This window comes from Ranitomeya variabilis, chromosome 6, assembly GCF_051348905.1.
Source record: "Ranitomeya variabilis isolate aRanVar5 chromosome 6, aRanVar5.hap1, whole genome shotgun sequence".
In the NCBI taxonomy this organism is placed as follows: Eukaryota; Metazoa; Chordata; class Amphibia; order Anura; family Dendrobatidae; genus Ranitomeya; species Ranitomeya variabilis.
This window is the reverse complement of record NC_135237.1, coordinates 248,654,701-248,672,817: the sequence shown is the minus strand read 5'-3', so window position 1 is coordinate 248,672,817 and position 18,117 is coordinate 248,654,701. Positions and strand designations below refer to the sequence as shown.

Sequence of the window (18,117 nt, the reverse complement as noted above, 5' to 3'; positions counted from 1 at the left end):
AGTGATAAAGGCAACACACATGAATGAGACCCAACCAGGAGATTACACATTTCCAAAAATTAGTGGCAGACACTACCAAAGTGGCATCAATTTCACCAGAGTAGAACTAATATAAGGGGGACCGACACCTCTTCCACTGCAGCCAACCCATCAGATGGACACCCAACCAGGAGTGTACACATTTCAAACAGTTCGTGGCAGACATCAACAAAGTGGCACCAATTTTACAAGAGTAGAAAAAGTCTAATAGGGACAAACACATCTTCCACAACAGCCAACCAAGCAGATGGACACCCAACTAGGAATGTATACATTTCAAACAATTATTGTCAGACACTAATAAAGTGACATCAATTTAATCACAGTAGAAATAGTATAATGGGGAGTGACATCTCTTCCACAACAGCCAACCCAGCAGATGGACACCCAAGCAGGAGTGTTCACATTTCCAAAAATTAGTGGCAGACACTAACAAAGTGGCATCAATTTCATGAGAGTAGCTAAAGTATAATAGGGACCGACACATCTTCCACGACAGCCAACCCAGCAGTTGGACACCCAAGCAGGAGTGTACACATTTCCAAAAATTAGTGGCTGACACCAATAAAGTGGCAATCAATTTCACCACAGTAGAAATAGTATAATGGGGAGTGACATCTCTTCCATGACAGCCAACCCAGCAGATGGACACTCATGCAGGAGTGACAGACACCAACAGAGTGCCATCAATTTCACGAGAGTAGAAAAAGTCTTAGGCCGGCGTCACACTTGGCGTAAGACAATACGCCACATATTATACGTCCGTACTACGGCCGCAATACGGAGAAATGTTCCCAAAATATTGATCCGTAGTCAGGGTGTGTCAGCGTATTTTGCGCATGGCATCCTCCGTATGTAATCCGTATGGCATCCGTACTGCGAGATTTTCGCGCAGGCTTGCAAAACCGACATCTAATGGATTTATGTGCTCAAATGTTCGGGAAAACATATATACAGTATATATATATATATATATATATATATATATATATATATGTCATTGAGACACATATATATATATTCTGTATTTAGATTTCATTCAGCGCGATATCTGTGAACAGCCGGTAATTCAATTGCCGGCTTTTCATTTCTCCTGCACAAACCCGACAGGATATGAGACATGGTTTACATACAGTAAACCATCTCATATCCCCATTTTTTTTGCATATTCCACACTACTAATGTTAGTAGTGTGTATGTGCAAAATTTCAGCACTGTAGCTGCTAAAATAAAGGGTTAAATGGTGGAAAAAATTGGCGTGGGCTCCCGCGCAATTTTCTCCGCCAGAATGGTAAAGCCAATGACTGACGGCAGATATTAATAGCCAGGAGAGGGTCCATGGTTATTGGCCCCCCCGTGACTAAAAACATCTGCCCCCAGCCACCCCAGAAAAGGCACATCTGGAAGATGCGCCTATTCTGGCACTTGGCCACTCTCTTCCCACTCCCTGTAGCGGTGGGATATGGGGTAATGAAGGGTTAATGCCACCTTGCTATTGTAAGGTGACATTAAGCCAGATTAATAATGGAGAGGCGTCAATTATGACACCTATCCATTATTAATCCAATAGTACGAAAGGGTTAAAAAACACACACACACACATGATTTAAAAGTATTTTAATGAAATAAACACAGCGGTTGTTTTAATCATTTATTGCTCTCTCAATCCATTTCCAGGCCCTCGCTTGGCAAAATAATAAACGCACAAGATACATACCCTCAGCTGAACCGTCACGTCCCACGAAGTAATCCATCTGAAGGGGTTAATTATTTTACAGGCAGGAGCCCTGCTAATGCAGCGGTGTGCTCGTGCTTGTAATTCCCCGGCGAATGAATGAAATGTAGGTCATTGACCTACATTTCCTTCAGTCGCGGTGATGCGCCCCCTGGTGGATGTCCTCATATGACCTGGAGCGTGGGAAAAAGTTCCCAGGCTGCAGTTCATGAGAACATCCAGCAGGGGCGCATCACCGTGACTCAATGTAAGTACAGATCCAGCTTTCCTTTCAGCACCCGGGGATTACAGGCACGAGCGAGTGGTTTATCGCAGCTCGTGCCTGTAATATTAGTTAACCCCTTCAGATGGATTACCTCGTTGGACGTGATAGGACATCAGAAGGTATGTATCTTGTGCGTTTATTATTTTGCCAAGCGAGGGCCTGGAAATGGATTGAGAGAGCAATAAATTATTAAAACAACTGCTGTGTTTCTTTCATTAAAATAATTTTTAATAATGTGTGTGTGTTTTTTAACCCTTTCATACAATTGGATTAATAATGGATAGGTGTCATAATTGACGCCTCTCCATTATTAATCTGGCTTAATGTCACCTTACAATAGCAAGGTGGCATTAACCCTTCATTACCCCATATCCCACCGCTACAGGGAGTGGGAAGAGAGTGGCCAAGTGCCAGAATAGGCGCATCTTCCAGATGTGCCTTTTCTGGGGTGGCTGGGGGCAGATGTTTTTAGCCACGGGGGGGCCAATAACCATGGACCCTCTCCTGGCTATTAATATCTGCCCTCAGTCACTGGCTTTACCATTCTGGCGGAGAAAATTGCGCGGGAGCCCACGCCAATTTTTTCCGCCATTTAACCCTTTATTTTAGCAGCTACAGCGCTGATATTTTGCACATACACACTACTAACATTAGTAGTGTGGAATATGCAAAAAAAGAGGGGATATGAGATGGTTTACTATATGAAAACCATGTCTCATATCCTGTTGGGTTTGTGCAGGAGAAATGAAAAGCCGGCAATTGAATTACCGACTTTTCACTAACACCGCTGCGTATTTCTCGCAAGTCACACTGCTGGTCCGTGTGTAATCCGTATTTTTCTCGCCCCCATAGACTTTCATTGGTGATTTTTTTGCGCAATACGCTGACAAACGCAGCATGCTGCGATTTTGTACGGCCGTAGAAAGCCGTATAATACTGAACCGTAATATACGGCTGATAGGAGCAGCCCCATTGAGAATAATTGTGCCGTATGTTATGCGAGTTTTACGGACGTAGTTTCTGCGCTCTTACGTCCGTAAAACTCGCCAGTGTGACGCCGGCCTTATAGTGATCGACATGTCTTCCACTACAATCAACCCAGCAGATGTACACCAACCGTGACTGTTCACATTTTGTCAAATTAGTGTTAATATCTTCAGCAACAGCAGACACAGAAGCCACACTGAAGATATCACAGACTGCAATTATATGAGATCAATGCAGCACACTAAAAACTTCAACATCGCCTAGTCTGTGCAGTCTGCGATTGTGGTGCAAAAGTCATTGGAGATCCATGACTTGTTCATCTTGATGAAAGTTAGACTTTCAGGGGACAGTCGGCTGCACTGGTCCATCCGGACACCACCAGCAGCGCTGAAGACATGTTCTGAGAGAACGCTGGCTGCCGCACAAGATCAAACCTTTAAGGTGTGAGAGGCGAGCTCAGGCCACTCATCCATTTTTGAAGACCAAAACATGAAAGGGTCCAAACCCTTCCCTGATGGTATTAATATTCAGTTCTAGATACTCCTGCTCCACCCTCTCCATTCATTCACCACTTCTTAGACTTGGACTCTGCTGTACTGGTGCATGAGATGGTCTATAAAATGTGTCATAGGACTCACAGAAATTGCTTCTGTTGCTTACAGTACTGTTGCTGCTAATGTTTTGGCATTATTGAATTGACATGCCAGAGGTTGTAAGTCTCCAACAGTGTGCCTCACTGCTGTATTGGGGAAAACCTCTCTTAAGGTTGTGTGAAAGTGTGTTTCAATACTCCAGCATTCGTGGATCACTTTCCGGGGCGGGAAGCATCTGGTAAAATTTTGTCTTATAACGAGGATCTAACTGAGTGGCAACCCAGTAGTCAGCACTATTTGGAATCATAACTATACGAGAATCATGTTGCAGATAGTGCAGCAAGAAGGCACTCATATGTCAGCTCTTCTATGAGGTCCATGCCCATGCTGTGTTGGTGGCTGGGTAACACTGAGACTTGTTTCCTCCATCCCCTCATGCCAATCACGAATAACAGGGAGGGAATGATTATCTTCTTCATCTCCTGACAGTGGCTCGTCCATCACCTCTTCCACCTTCATTTGTTCCTCAGCTATTCCACCTTTACTAACAATTTGTCTGGTATCACCAGCCTCCTTCAATCGCAGTAATCCACCCTCCCTTGGCACCTGCCTGGGTGTTGACAGTCTGGAACTTTGAGACAATGTTATCCCTTCCACATCCCCCTCTGCTTCCTTCTCTTCCTCTGTAACTGACTTAAGTTAGGATTTAACCCCTGGAGCTTTTTTCGGTTTTGTGTTTTTGTTTTTCGCTCCCCTCCTTCACTGAGCATAACTTTTTTAGTTTTCCGTCAATATGACGATGTGGGGACTTATTTTTTGCAGGACGAGTTGTACTTTTGAACAACACCATTGGTTTTACCATGTCGTGTACTAGAAAATGGGAAGAAAATTCCAAGTGCGGTGAAATTGCCAAAAAAGTGCAATCCCACACTTTTTTTTTGTTTTGCTTTTTTGCTAGGTTCACTAAATGCTAAAACTGACCTGCCATTATGATTCTTCAGGTTATTAGGAGTTCATTGACACTAAACATGTCAAGGTTATTTTTTATTTAAGTGGTAAAAAAAAATTCCATACTTTGCTAAAAAAAAAATTAGCAATTTTCCGAGACCTGTAGCATCTCAATTTTTCGTGATCTTGGCTTGGGTGAGGGCTTATTTTTTCCATGCTGAGCTGCCATTTTTAATTATACCATTTTGGTGCAGATACGTTCTTTTGATCGCCTGTTATTGCATTTTAATGCAATGTCTTGGTGACCAAAAAAACGTAATTCTGGCATTTTGAATTTTTTTCTCGCTACGCCGTTTAGTGATCAGGTTAATTCTTTTTCTTATTGATAGATCGGGAGATTCTGAACTCGGCGATAACAAATGTGTGTATGTTTGATTTTTTTTTATTGTTTTAGATTGAATGGGGCGAAAGAGGGGTGATTTGAACTTTTATATATTTTTTTGTCATATTTTTTAAATATTTTTTTTACTTTTGCCATGCTTCAATAGCCTCCATAGGAGGCTAGAAGCTGGCATAACCTGATCAGCTCTGCTACAAAGGAGCGATGCTCAGATCACTCCTATGTAGCTAAATTACTGCATTGTTATGAACGCCGACCACATGGTGGTGCTCACAGCAATCTGTCATCAACAACCATAGAGATCTGCAGGAGACCTCTGGTTGTTACCGTATTTTTCCGACTATAAGACGCACTTTTTCCCCAAAATAATTGTGAGGAAAATGGGGGGTGCGTCTTATAGTTGGAACGTAGGCTTACCGGCATTGTGGCGGCGACAGAGGTGCGGGGATGATGTGGTGCGGTGACCGGTATGGCGTGAGCAGGGTCCCATCCACATTTGAGGTGAATCCGCGGCCCCGTATTGAAGGAGAGCAGCAGAGCTGGGTGAGGTACGGTTTTCCCGGTGGCGGCCGCCATCTTCCTGAGGCCGCGCGTGCGCAGATTGAGTTTTCTGCTCCCTGGGGCTTCAGGAAAATGGCCGCGGGAGGCCGCGCATGCGCAGATGGAGATCGCGGCGGCCATTTTCCTGAAGCTGAGTTCGCAGATTGAGATCTCAGCTTCAGGAAAATGGCCGCTGCGATCTCTGTTGTGAATTCCGTTCTCGGGCTCCCTCCTGTGGTCATGAGTGGTACTGTGTGAGTTTGTTCTTGGGCTCCCTCTGGTGGCCTTTAGCGATATGGCTGGTCTTGGCTGGGCTCAGCTGTTTCATCTCCTGCTAGGCTGGGCCTATTTAACTCACCTGGACCTTTACTTGTCACCTGCTGTCGGTGTATTCAGTCCTGATCCTGTGCTCTCCTGAATATTCCTTGTGACCAGTCTCCTGTATGAGAAGCTAAGTTTGCTTGTTCAGTTTCTCATTATTTCCTTGAAAACGTTTCTCATTATATTATGAGTTCAGCCCAGCTTGCTTTTATGTGATTTTTTGCTTGCTGGTTAGTTCTGGGGTGCAGAGTGCGCCCCTCACATCGTGAGTCGGTGTGGAGGTTCTTGTATTCTCTGCGTGGTTTACTTTTGATAGTTTTGTACTGACCGCACAGACACCTATCTATTTTCTGCCTATCTAGTATTAGCGGGCCTCATTTGCTAAATCTGTTTCATCTCTATGTTTGTGTTTTCCCCTTGACTCACCGTTATTATTTGTGGGGGGCTATCTAAAACTTTGGGGATATTTCTCTGAGGCAAGTGAGGTCTTTGCTTTCTCTCTAGGGGTAGTCAGTTTCTCAGGCTGTGACGAGACGTCTAGGTTTTCAGGTAACGTTCCACAGCTGCCTTTAGTGTGTTTGGATAGGATCAGGATTGCGGTCAGTATAGCTTCCACATCCCCAGAACTTGTCCTATATACTCAGGGTATATTTGTCAGGTCAGTTTGAGATCCTACCACCAGGATCATAACAGTACAGCAGGCCCGAAAGTGTTAATGCAGCTAAAGAGGGAGAAGAGAAATCTTAAGGTCATTTTTTTTTTTTTTTTCCTCTGCACTGTGTTTTGCCTCTCTCCTCCCCTTAATCTCTGGGTGGTTCTGTATGCAGCTACTAATATGGACATTCAGAGTCTGTCTTCTAGTGTGGATCATCTCACTGCAAGGGTACAGGGCATTCAGGATTATGTAGTCCGCAGTCCTATGTCAGAGCCTAAAATACCTGTTCCTGAGCTGTTCTCCGGAGATAGATCTAGGTTTTTGAACTTTAAGAATAATTGTAAGTTATATCTTTCTCTGAGACCTCGCTCATCTGGCGACTCTGTTCAGCAAGTCAAAATTGTTATTTCTTTGTTGCGGGGTGACCCTCAAGATTGGGCATTCTCTTTGGCGCCAGGAGATCCTGCATTGCTAAATGTGGATGCGTTTTTTCTGGCGCTTGGAGTGCTTTATGAGGAACCAAATCTGGTAGACCAAGCAGAGAAGGTTTTGCTGGCTCTCTCTCAGGGTCGGGATGAAGCAGAGGTTTATTGTCAGAAGTTTAGGAAGTGGTCAGTACTCACTCAGTGGAATGAGTGCGCCCTGGCGGCGATTTTCAGAAAGGGTCTTTCTGAAGCCCTTAAAGATGTTATGGTCGGGTTCCCCACGCCGGCGGGTCTGAATGAGTCAATGTCTTTGGCCATTCAGATTGATCGGCGTTTGCGGGAGCGCAAACCTGTGCACCCTCTGGCGGTATTTTCTGAGCAGAAACCTGAGCCTATGCAATGTGACAGGATTCTGACCAGAGTTGAACGGCAAAACCACAGACGTCAGAATGGGTTGTGCTTTTACTGTGGTGATTCTGCTCATGTTATCTCAGCATGCTCTAAGCGCACAAAAAGGGTTGCCAAGTTTGTCACCATTGGTACTGTACAGCCTAAATTCATTTTGTCTGTTACTTTGATTTGCTCTCTGTCATCCTACCCAGTTATGGCTTTTGTGGATTCAGGTGCTGCCCTGAATTTGATGGATTTGTCATTTGCCAGGCGCTGTGGTTTTATCTTGGAGCCTTTACAATTCCCTATTCCGCTAAAGGGAATTGATGCTACACCATTGGCCAAGAATAAACCTCAGTACTGGACTCAATTGACCATGTGCATGGCTCCTGTACATCAGGAGGTAATTCGCTTTCTGGTGTTACATAATTTGCATGATGTTGTCGTGTTGGGTCTGCCATGGCTGCAGGCTCATAATCCAGTCCTGGATTGGAAAGCAATGTCTGTGTCAAGTTGGGGGTGCCAGGGGATTCATGGCGATGCTCCTTTGGTGTCAATTGCTTCTTCTACTCCTTCTGAAGTCCCTGAATTTTTGTCGGACTACCAGGATGTATTTGATGAGCCCAAATCCAGTGCCCTACCTCCTCATAGGGATTGTGATTGTGCCACAAAATCTGATTCCTGGTAGTAAGTTCCCTAAGGGATGACTTTTTAATTTGTCTGTACCAGAATATACCGCTATGCGGAGTTATATAAAGGAGTCCTTGGAGAAGGGACATATTCGCCCGTCCTCGTCCCCTTTGGGTGCGGGGTTCTTTTTTGTGGCCAAGAAGGATGGTTCTCTGAGACCCTGTATAGATTATCGCCTTCTAAATAACATCACGGTCAAATTTCAGTATCCCTTGCCACTGTTGTCCGATCTGTTTGCCCAGATTAGGGGGGCCAGTTGGTTCACCAAGATAGATCTTCGTGGAGCGTATAATCTTGTGCGCATAAAGCAGGGCGATGAATGGAAAACAGCATTTAATACGCCCGAAGGCCATTTTGAGTGCTTGGTGATGCCTTTTGGGCTTTCTAATGCCCCCTCTGTGTTTCAGTCCTTCATGCACGATATCTTCCGAGAGTACCTGGATAGATTTATGATTGTGTACCTGGATGATATTTTGGTCTTTTCTGATGATTGGGAGTCTCATGTGAAGCAGGTCAGGATGGTATTTCAGGTCCTGCGTGCCAATGCCTTGTTTGTGAAGGGCTCTAAATGTCTCTTCGGAGTCCAGAAGGTTTCCTTTTTGGGCTTTATTTTTTCTCCTTCTACTATCGAGATGGATCCAGTCAAGGTCCAGGCTATTTATGACTGGACTCAACCTACATCGGTAAAGAGTCTTCAGAAGTTCTTGGGTTTTGCTAATTTTTACCGTCGCTTCATCACTAATTTTTCTAGTGTGGTGAAGCCTTTGACGGATTTGACCAAGAAGGGTTCTGATGTGACGAATTGGTCTCCTGCGGCCGTGGAGGCCTTTCAGGAGTTGAAACGTCGGTTTTCTTCGGCTCCTGTCTTGCGCCATCCCGATGTCTCTCTTCCCTTTCAGGTCGAGGTTGATGCTTCAGAGATTGGAGCAGGGGCTGTTTTGTCGCAGAGAAGCTCTGATGGCTCTGTGATGAGACCATGTGCTTTCTTTTCAAGAAAGTTTTCGCCTGCCGAGCGGAATTATGATGTTGGTAATCGAGAGTTATTGGCAATGAAGTGGGCATTTGAGGAGTGGCGACATTGGCTTGAGGGAGCCAAGCATCGTGTGGTGGTCTTGACGGATCACAAGAATTTGACTTATCTCGAGTCTGCCAAACGGTTGAATCCGAGACAGGCTCGATGGTCGCTGTTTTTCTGTCGTCTCAATTTCGTGGTTTCATATCTTCCGGGTTCGAAAAACGTGAAGGCTGATGCCCTTTCTAGGAGTTTTGTACCTGACTCCCCGGAAGTTTCTGAACCGACTGGTGTTCTCAAAGAGGGGGTGATTTTGTCTGCTATCTCTCCTGATCTGCGACAGGTGTTGCAGGAGTTTCAGGCCAATAGACCTGACCGTTGTCCACCAGAGAGACTGTTTGTCCCAGACAGATGGACCAGTAGAGTTATTTCCGAGGTTCATTCTTCGGTGTTGGCGGGTCATCCTGGGATTTTTGGTACCAGGGATTTGGTGGCGAGATCCTTTTGGTGGCCTTCCTTGTCGCGGGATGTGCGTTCCTTTGTGTAGTCCTGTGGGATTTGTGCTCGGGCCAAGCCTTCGTGTTCTCGTGCCAGTGGATTGCTTTTGCCTTTGCCTGTCCCGAAGAGGCCTTGGACGCATATTTCCATGGATTTTATTTCGGATCTTCCTGTCTCTCAGAAGATGTCTGTCATCTGGGTGGTTTGTGATCATTTTTCCAAAATGGTCCATTTGGTACCCTTGCCTAAGTTGCCTTCCTCCTCCGATTTGGTGCCATTGTTTTTTCAGAATGTGGTTCGTTTACATGGTATTCCGGAGAACATTGTGTCCGACAGAGGATCCCAGTTTGTGTCCAGATTTTGGCGATCCTTTTGTGCTAAGATGGGCATTGAATTGTCTTTTTCGTCAGCCTTCCATCCTCAGATGAATGGTCAAACTGAACGAACTAATCAGACCTTGGAAACTTATTTGAGATGTTTTGTTTCTGCTGACCAGGATGATTGGGTGACCTTTTTGCCATTGGCTGAGTTCGCCCTCAATAATCGGGCTAGTTCTGCTACTTTGGTTTCACCTTTCTTTTGCAATTCTGGTTTTCATCCTCGTTTCTCCTCGGGTCAGGTTGAGTCTTCTGACTGTCCTGGGGTGGATTCTGTGGTGGATAGGTTGCAGCAGATTTGGAACCATGTGGTGGACAATTTGACTTTGTCCCAAGAGAAGGCTCAGCGCTTTGCTAACCGCCGTCGCTGTGTGGGTCCCCGACTTCGTGTGGGGGATTTGGTATGTTTGTCTTCTCGTTATGTCCCGATGAAGGTTTCCTCTCCTAAGTTCAAGCCTCGTTTCATCGGTCCTTATAAGATTTTGGAAATCCTCAACCCTGTGTCTTTTCGTTTGGACCTCCCAACATCGTTTGCCATTCATAATGTGTTCCATAGGTCATTGTTGCGGAGATATGTGGTGCCTGTGGTCCCTTCTGTTGATCCTCCTGCTCCGGTCTTGGTCGAGGGGGAGTTGGAATATGTGGTGGAGAAGATCTTGGATTCTCGTATTTCGAGACAGAGGCTTCAGTATTTAGTGAAATGGAAGGGTTATGGTCAGGAGGATAATTCCTGGGTTGTCGCCTCCGATGTCCATGCGGCCGATTTGGTTCGTGCCTTTCATTTGGCTCATCCTGATCGGCCTGGGAGCTCTGTTGAGGGTTCGGTGACCCCTCCTCAAGGGGGGGGTACTGTTGTGAATTCCGTTCTCGGGCTCCCTCCTGTGGTCATGAGTGGTACTGTGTGAGTTTGTTCTTGGGCTCCCTCTGGTGGCCTTTAGCGATATGGCTGGTCTTGGCTGGGCTCAGCTGTTTCATCTCCTGCTAGGCTGGGCCTATTTAACTCACCTGGACCTTTACTTGTCGCCTGCTGTCGGTGTATTCAGTCCTGATCCTGTCCTCTTCTGAATATTCCTTGTGACCAGTCTCCTGCTATGAGAAGCTAAGTTTGCTTGTTCAGTTTCTCATTATTTCCTTGAAAACGTTTCTCATTATATTATGAGTTCAGCCCAGCTTGCTTTTATGTGATTTTTTGCTTGCTGGTTAGCTCTGGGGTGCAGAGTGCGCCCCTCACATCGTGAGTCGGTGTGGGGGTTCTTGTATTCTCTGCGTGGTTTACTTTTGATAGTTTTGTACTGACCGCACAGACACCTATCTATTTTCTGCCTATCTAGTATTAGCGGGCCTCATTTGCTAAATATGTTTCATCTCTACATTTGTGTTTTCCCCTTGACTCACCGTTATTATTTGTGGGGGGGCTATCTAAAACTTTGGGGATATTTCTCTGAGGCAAGTGAGGTCTTTGCTTTCTCTCTAGGGGTAGTCAGTTTCTCAGGCTGTGACGAGACGTCTAGGTTTTCAGGTAACGTTCCACAGCTGCCTTGAGTGTGTTTGGATAGGATCAGGATTGCGGTCAGTATAGCTTCCACATCCCCAGAACTTGTCCTATATACTCAGGGTGTATTTGTCAGGTCAGTTTGAGATCCTACCACCAGGATCATAACAGATCTCCATCTGCGCACGTGCGGCCTCCCGCGGCCATTTTCCTGAAGCCCTGGGAAGCAGAGTACTGAATCTGCGCACGCGCGGCCTCAGAAAGATGGCTGCTGCCACCGGGAAAACCGTAACTCACCCAGCTCTGCTGCTCTCCTTCAATACCGGGCTGCGGATTCACCTCAAATGTGGATGGGACCCTGCTCATGCCATACCGGTCACCGCGCCACATCATCCCCGCACCTCTGTCGCTGCCACAATGCCGGTAAGCCTGCAGCCACCGGGAAAACCGTGACTCACCCAGCTCTGCTGCTCTCCTTCAATACTGCCGTGGCGTCACCTCAAATGTGGAAGGGACCCTGGCAGCCGCCACCTGAGGAAGTGATCGCACATCTGCCGCCGCCACAGCACTGCCGCAACCTCCCCATGGACACCAGGCCATGGCGTCGCCCACCTAAGCAGGATGGGACCCTGCTCAGGTGCACGCAGTTCCGCCCACCGTAACTCAGCATCACCTCACCTCTGCCACCACCATGCCTCCTGTGACCCTGCTCTGCCACTGCCTGCCCTCAGGTAAGAGATCTTAAATTTGGACAATAAGACGGACCCCCATCTTATAAAAAAATCTTTTTTTCTGCAATTTTCACCCCAAATTTGAGGTGCGTCTTATGGTCCGGTGCGTCTTATAGTCCGAAAAATACGGTATGCCAATGCATCGATGACCCCGATCATGTGATTGGGTCACCGGTGCATGCATTTCTGGCTGGATGGCCGGAAGCACTTGTTAAATGCCGCTGTCAGAGTTCAACAGCGGCACTTAGCTTGTTAATAGGTGTAGGCGGATGGTGATGTCCCAGCTTTGATGCGGGCTCACCACCACAGCCCGCATCAAAGCGGGGGTTCTGCCATTGGATGTACTATTCCATCCGATGGCAGAAAGGAGTTAAAGCAACAGCAGCTACTTGCTTGATTGCCATCTTTCTGGCTGCTAGAAAAGCTTCCTCTTGTTGCACCTCCTTAAGCAATTGATACTGTGCCATATTGTGTTTAATAAGATACTGAGATAATACTTTCGTCATATACTCATGCACTTCTGGGGGTGTTCGATTCTGGGCTTGCATGCGTTCCAGCAAGCTCGACCTGGAAGTGCTTTTTTACATCTGGGGCATGATGATTGCGACATGCGCCGATAGACCCAGACAGCTGATTTGTTCCCCGATCAGTATAGTACTTTGCATCTGTAGTTTCATTGGCTCTATGTCCACATAATTAGGCCATCCCTCCTCATCCTGACATGCCCCCGGAAGACGCTCAGGGCAAAACACGCGTCGGGATGAGGGGAAACATTCTGACTATCCTGCTCTACGTGTGGTCCCCGTGGGATGAGATAATATGATCCATATACTCTGATATTCAGCGGTCCTGTCTATATATTTTAAGTTTTGATACATACTTACTGTACCTGATTTATCGGTTACCATTGGGCCACCATTTATTCTCTGCACCCCTCGTTCATTGCAGTACATAAGTCCTTACTATGGGCTATTTACAGGATGTCATGCTTTCTTTGATTTGATGTTACTAAATTAATATTGTGATTTAATAGTATAGCATGTAACTCTCTGATTTAGAACAAGGTTAAAGACAGTATTGCTGCAGTATTTGCCATCATTTTTTGAAAAGGATAGTACCGTAGTTCCCCCTACAGGGTACTTCTTTTGTGTTCTATAGTCTTTATTTAGCCTTTTTATTTTTGTATACCATTTTATAAGCTGATAATAAAACTTTTTTGGTTTTAAGTATAATTTGGATCTCTTCTTCTGACCGACTATTTATACTGGTTTCTGTTGTCTTTTGTCTATTTCCAAGGTGTCTTCCCATACGGCAACCCACAAAGTATGATGTTACAAAAAAATTACAATGGATACTCCTTCTTATGAACCAGATGGATGTTCTCATTAGAAATACTCTACAGTTTTTAGTGCTAAAAATGGATTTTGTCTTGGATTTTCTCATTGGAGTTTTCAAGCTTAATTTTAGAATAAATTGCTGTGTTTGAATAAGATGGGGTGCAAGTAACCCACCAAGTGGACCTACAGTTTTACGATGTATGTGTAATTTAACATAAAAATAAACAAACATTTCAAAATAAATACAATTCCTCCAATCTGTTATTCAAATTTCTCATACATTAGAAGTAATGTACTGCCTATTAAACCTGGATTAAAAAGTGCAAAGATTCATTGTGTAGAAATTAGGAAATTCAGAAATTAACATTTAAATTTGATATTTGGCTATTTGCAAAGAGAACAATATTGTATTACTTATGCATATGTGGTGCCCCAGGGTCCTGGTCGTCACAGTGACATTGCTTTAATCACGGGGAGAGTGATGTTACGCTTAGAAGCGATGAAGGATATATCTTTAACAGGTAATCACAATGCACACAACATGTTCACACTCCAGGCCACAAGGGGGAGCTTTTGTTCCTATTCCTAGGTGACTCCCCTATATATATTGTGGTTTGGAGGGAAAGTCAGTTAGTTCCTGTCAAAGAGACAGGGGAGAGAGCAGACCGACAGAGTGTCAGAAGGTCTGAAGGGGTCCTGTAGTCCTAAGTTCTACAGCCCCTGGAGAAAGAGACATACAGAAAGAAAGAACATCGTTCAGTGAGCTTGAAGGAGAGCGAAGCACAGGAGAGAGACATCAGGAGAGACCAGCTGCGAATGAGCTGCCTCCCTCTGACGCGCACATAACCGGTAGACGGAATATCGAGTTTGTAAGGGACTCTAAGGCTTACATCAGAGACCGGCAGGACAGCTGAACTGCAAGTTACCTGTCCTCCTCAATACCCAGGAGGCACAGTGATGCATAGAGCCCAGGTCATGATAGAGATCCTGTAAAAAGGCTCGAGTCACCTGTCATATGGGTTTGTGTCCTATATGGGGGACAGAGAAGATCTGTGAGGACCTTATCAGAAGCCATAGGCAGTAAGGGACTACAACACCACCACGCTAGAGGAAGGCTTTTAACTCCAGGGGAACTCTGGATTCACTTCCAGGCCACCGTTCTCTGCCTGTACCTGTGATCTGGTGCCCTAGACTGTGGCTGCCTGCTGCCATCAGTAAACAAGGCAAAGAGACTGCAAACCTGTGTCCTTGTTCTTTACTGCGCCACTCACCATCTTCCATCTACACACCAGGAGCCCTGGGGATATACTTCACCTGTGGGAAGTCATACCATCTAGCTGCCATAACATCACCACAGAGGACCCCTTAAAGCAGCGTTGGTCCCCACTGACCGAATACCACAGGTGGCGTAACGAACATAAACTTTATTCAATCTCCCTTTTACATGGGCAGCCAGGGCCACGGACCGGGTTGCCACCGTGACATCCCCCTGTGAGCACCAGACCCGGTTTCGGGTACCCCACGGCCCTGACGGGCGACTCACATAGTCATAGCTTCTAGTTCTATTGTAGATATAATAAAAATATTAAAGAAGAGAAATAATTGAGCAGCTTGGCTTATTCATTTGTGTGTATTACTGTATTTATTTTTAAGTGGCTGTCTGGTCTTCTGATAAAAGTGTGCAGTCACACAGAGTGAATCGTGACAACATGAAGTTAGGGAGGTTGGTCACATGACTGCAGGAATACAATTAGTATACATACAGTCACGTGCGGACTAGACGGCTTCTCTCACTTCACTAGTATTGAGCCAGGCACATCTAGTTGGAGTGTGTACATCACATACTTGCAGTCACATGACCATCTGCTCTCACCAGCAATATCTGACAGTATGCACACTACAGGCAGAAATCTGCAGTCACATAATGTGACTGCAGACTTTTATCAGAAGGCCATACCACTAGTGATGAGCGAATATACTGATTACTCGAGATTTCCCGAGCACACTCGGGTGACCTCCGAGTATTTTTTAGTGCTCGGAGATTAAGTTTTCATCGCCGCAGCTGAATGATTTACATCTGTTAGCCAGCATAAGTACATGTGGGGGATGCCTGGTTGTTAGGGAATCCCCACATGTAATCAAGCTGGCTAACAGAGGTAAATTATTCAGCTGAGGTGAGGAAAACTAAATCTCCGAGCACTAAAAAATACTCGGAAGACACCCAAGCGTGCTCTGGAAATGTTGAGTAACCAGTATATTCGCTCATCACTACATACCACCCATTTAAGCTTGCTGACAGATGCCGTGATAGTTGTGCTGTAGGTATTTTGCCACTTTGAGAATTATCTTTTACTTATTTTACTCATTTTTGGAAACTGTTTGTACTATAGGTAGCACTGTTTATGATTCGTGACCATCTTCTCTGTACTGCTTTTGTAGTGTCTTGTGATATTACACTTGTAAAGCCTGACAAATACAGAATAAGTAGCACTGCAAAGAATATCGGTGATATTGTCTCTATTGATTTTAACAAATTGTTTTAATTTGCCAGAAAAAGAAATGATAATATCCACCAGACTAATTGGCCCTCACATCTTGAAAATAATTTTAATGGCTATTTCAAAGCATGAAGCTTTTTAGTGACTAAGTGGGAATGAATCAATACATTTATACTTGTTATGTAAAGAGGTTGATCTTTATTTCTACCTTTACTTTACTTTCCATACGGTTTATTTATTTCATGTAAAGGCAACTATTAACGCCTAGTTAAGTCTTAAAGGAATATTCTAATCACAGTGGATTATTACCTATGCACTTGCCAGGAACAGTTGAATTGAGGGGCAAGTTGCAAAAGGTGTTCCATTCAAGTCAATGGCTCTGATAGCACAGTCCAGAATAAGGTTATCTTTGTATCATTAATGCCATATCCTTTGAATAGAGTGACAGGGTAAATGTGTAACCTAAATGCTTCATTCAACTCCAAGAATACCCCTTTCCCTTCAGGGAGGCACATGAGTAGATTAGAAAGGTATGTCTTTGCTACTAACAACCTTATCTTAGACTATATCACAGCGAGTAAGGCTTAGGCCATGTGCACACGTTCAGTATTTTTCGCGTTTTTTTCGCATTTTTTCGCTATAAAAACGTGATAAAAATACGAAAAAAAAATGCTTACATATGCCTCCCATTATTTTCAGTGTATTCCGCATTTCTTGTGCAAATGTTGCATTTTTTTCAGCGAAAAAATCGCATCACGGAAAAAAAAGCAACATGTTCATTAAATTTGCGGAATTGCGGGGATTCCGCACACCTAGGAATGCATTGATCTACTTACTTTCCGCATGTGGCTATGCCCACCATGCGGGAAGTAAGCAGATTATGTGCAGTTGGTACCCAGGGTGGAGGAGAGGAGACTCTCCTCCACGGACTGGGCACCATATAATTGGTTAAAAAAAAAGAATTAAAATAAAAAATAGTGATATACTCACCTTCGATGGCCCCGGAGTCTTCCCGCCTCTCAGTGGTGCACGCTGCCGCTTCCGTTCCTATAGATGGTGTGTGTGAAGGACCTGCGATGACGTCGCGGTCTTGTGATTGGTCGCGTGACCGCTCACGTGACCGCGACGTCATCGAAGGTCCTGCACACACACACCATCTATAGGAACGGACGCCGCTGAGGAGATCGGCTGTCTGCAGGTGAGCATAACCATTTTTTTTATTTTTTAAATTATTTTTAAACATTCTATCTTTTACTATTGATGCTGCATAGGCAGCATCTATAGTAAAAAGTTGGTCACACTTGTCAAACACTATGTTTGACAAGTGTGACCAACCAGTCAGTCAGTTTTCCAAGGGATGCTACAGATCGCTTGGAAAACTTTAGCATTCTGCAAGCTAAATTCGCTTGCAAAATGCTAAAAAAAAATGCAAAAAAAAACGGGAAAAAAGCGCAAAAAAAAAATGCGGATTTCTTGCAGAAAATTTCCGGTTTTCTTCAGGAAATTTCTGCAAGAAATCCTGACGTGTGCACATACCATATGGCTATGTGCACACGTCAGGATTTCTTGCAGAAAATTCCTGAGAAAAACCTGAAATTTTCTGCAAGAAATCTGCAAGAAATCTGCATGCGTTTTTGCCGCGGTTTTGCCGCGTTTTTGCCGTGGTTTTGGTGCGTTTTTTCCCGGACATTTCCCAATGCATTTTATAGTGGGAAATCCGCAAAAAACCCACAAAATTAATGAACATGCTGCGTTTTTTACCGCGATGCGTTTTTTTCACGGAAAAAAACGCATCATGTGCACAAAACATGTGAAATTCATTCTAAATGATGGGATGCATATTGTATGCTTTTTTTTGCAGTTTTAGGCTGTGTGCACATGTAGCAGATTTTTTGCGTTTTTTTCGCGGTTTTTCGCTATAAAAACGCTATAAAACGCGAAAAAAACGCTAACATTAAGCATCCTATGTAACAGAATGCAATCCGCATTTTTTGTGCACATGCTGCATTTTTTTCCTGAGCGGAATCGCAATCCAGAAAAAAACGCAGCATGTTCATTAAAATTGCGGAATCGCGGCGATTCTGCACACACGTAGGAGTGCATTGATCTGCTTACTTCCCGCACGGGGCTGTGCACACCATGCGGGAAGTAAGCAGATCAAGTGCGGTTGGTACCCAGGGTGGA

The 18,117-nt window shown here is 44.8% G+C and overlaps 1 long non-coding RNA gene across 1 annotated transcript in view; it reads left to right on the top strand.

Moving 5' to 3' along the window:
• The window catches only part of LOC143781082 (uncharacterized), a 36,833-nt gene extending 23,328 nt beyond the window's left edge, over positions 1-13,505 (top strand). The window contains exon 3 of the long non-coding RNA XR_013216536.1: positions 13,395-13,505. This is a non-coding gene — a long non-coding RNA (uncharacterized LOC143781082). The remainder of the gene's footprint in view (positions 1-13,394) is intronic.
• Positions 13,506-18,117: the final 4,612 nt, after the last annotated feature.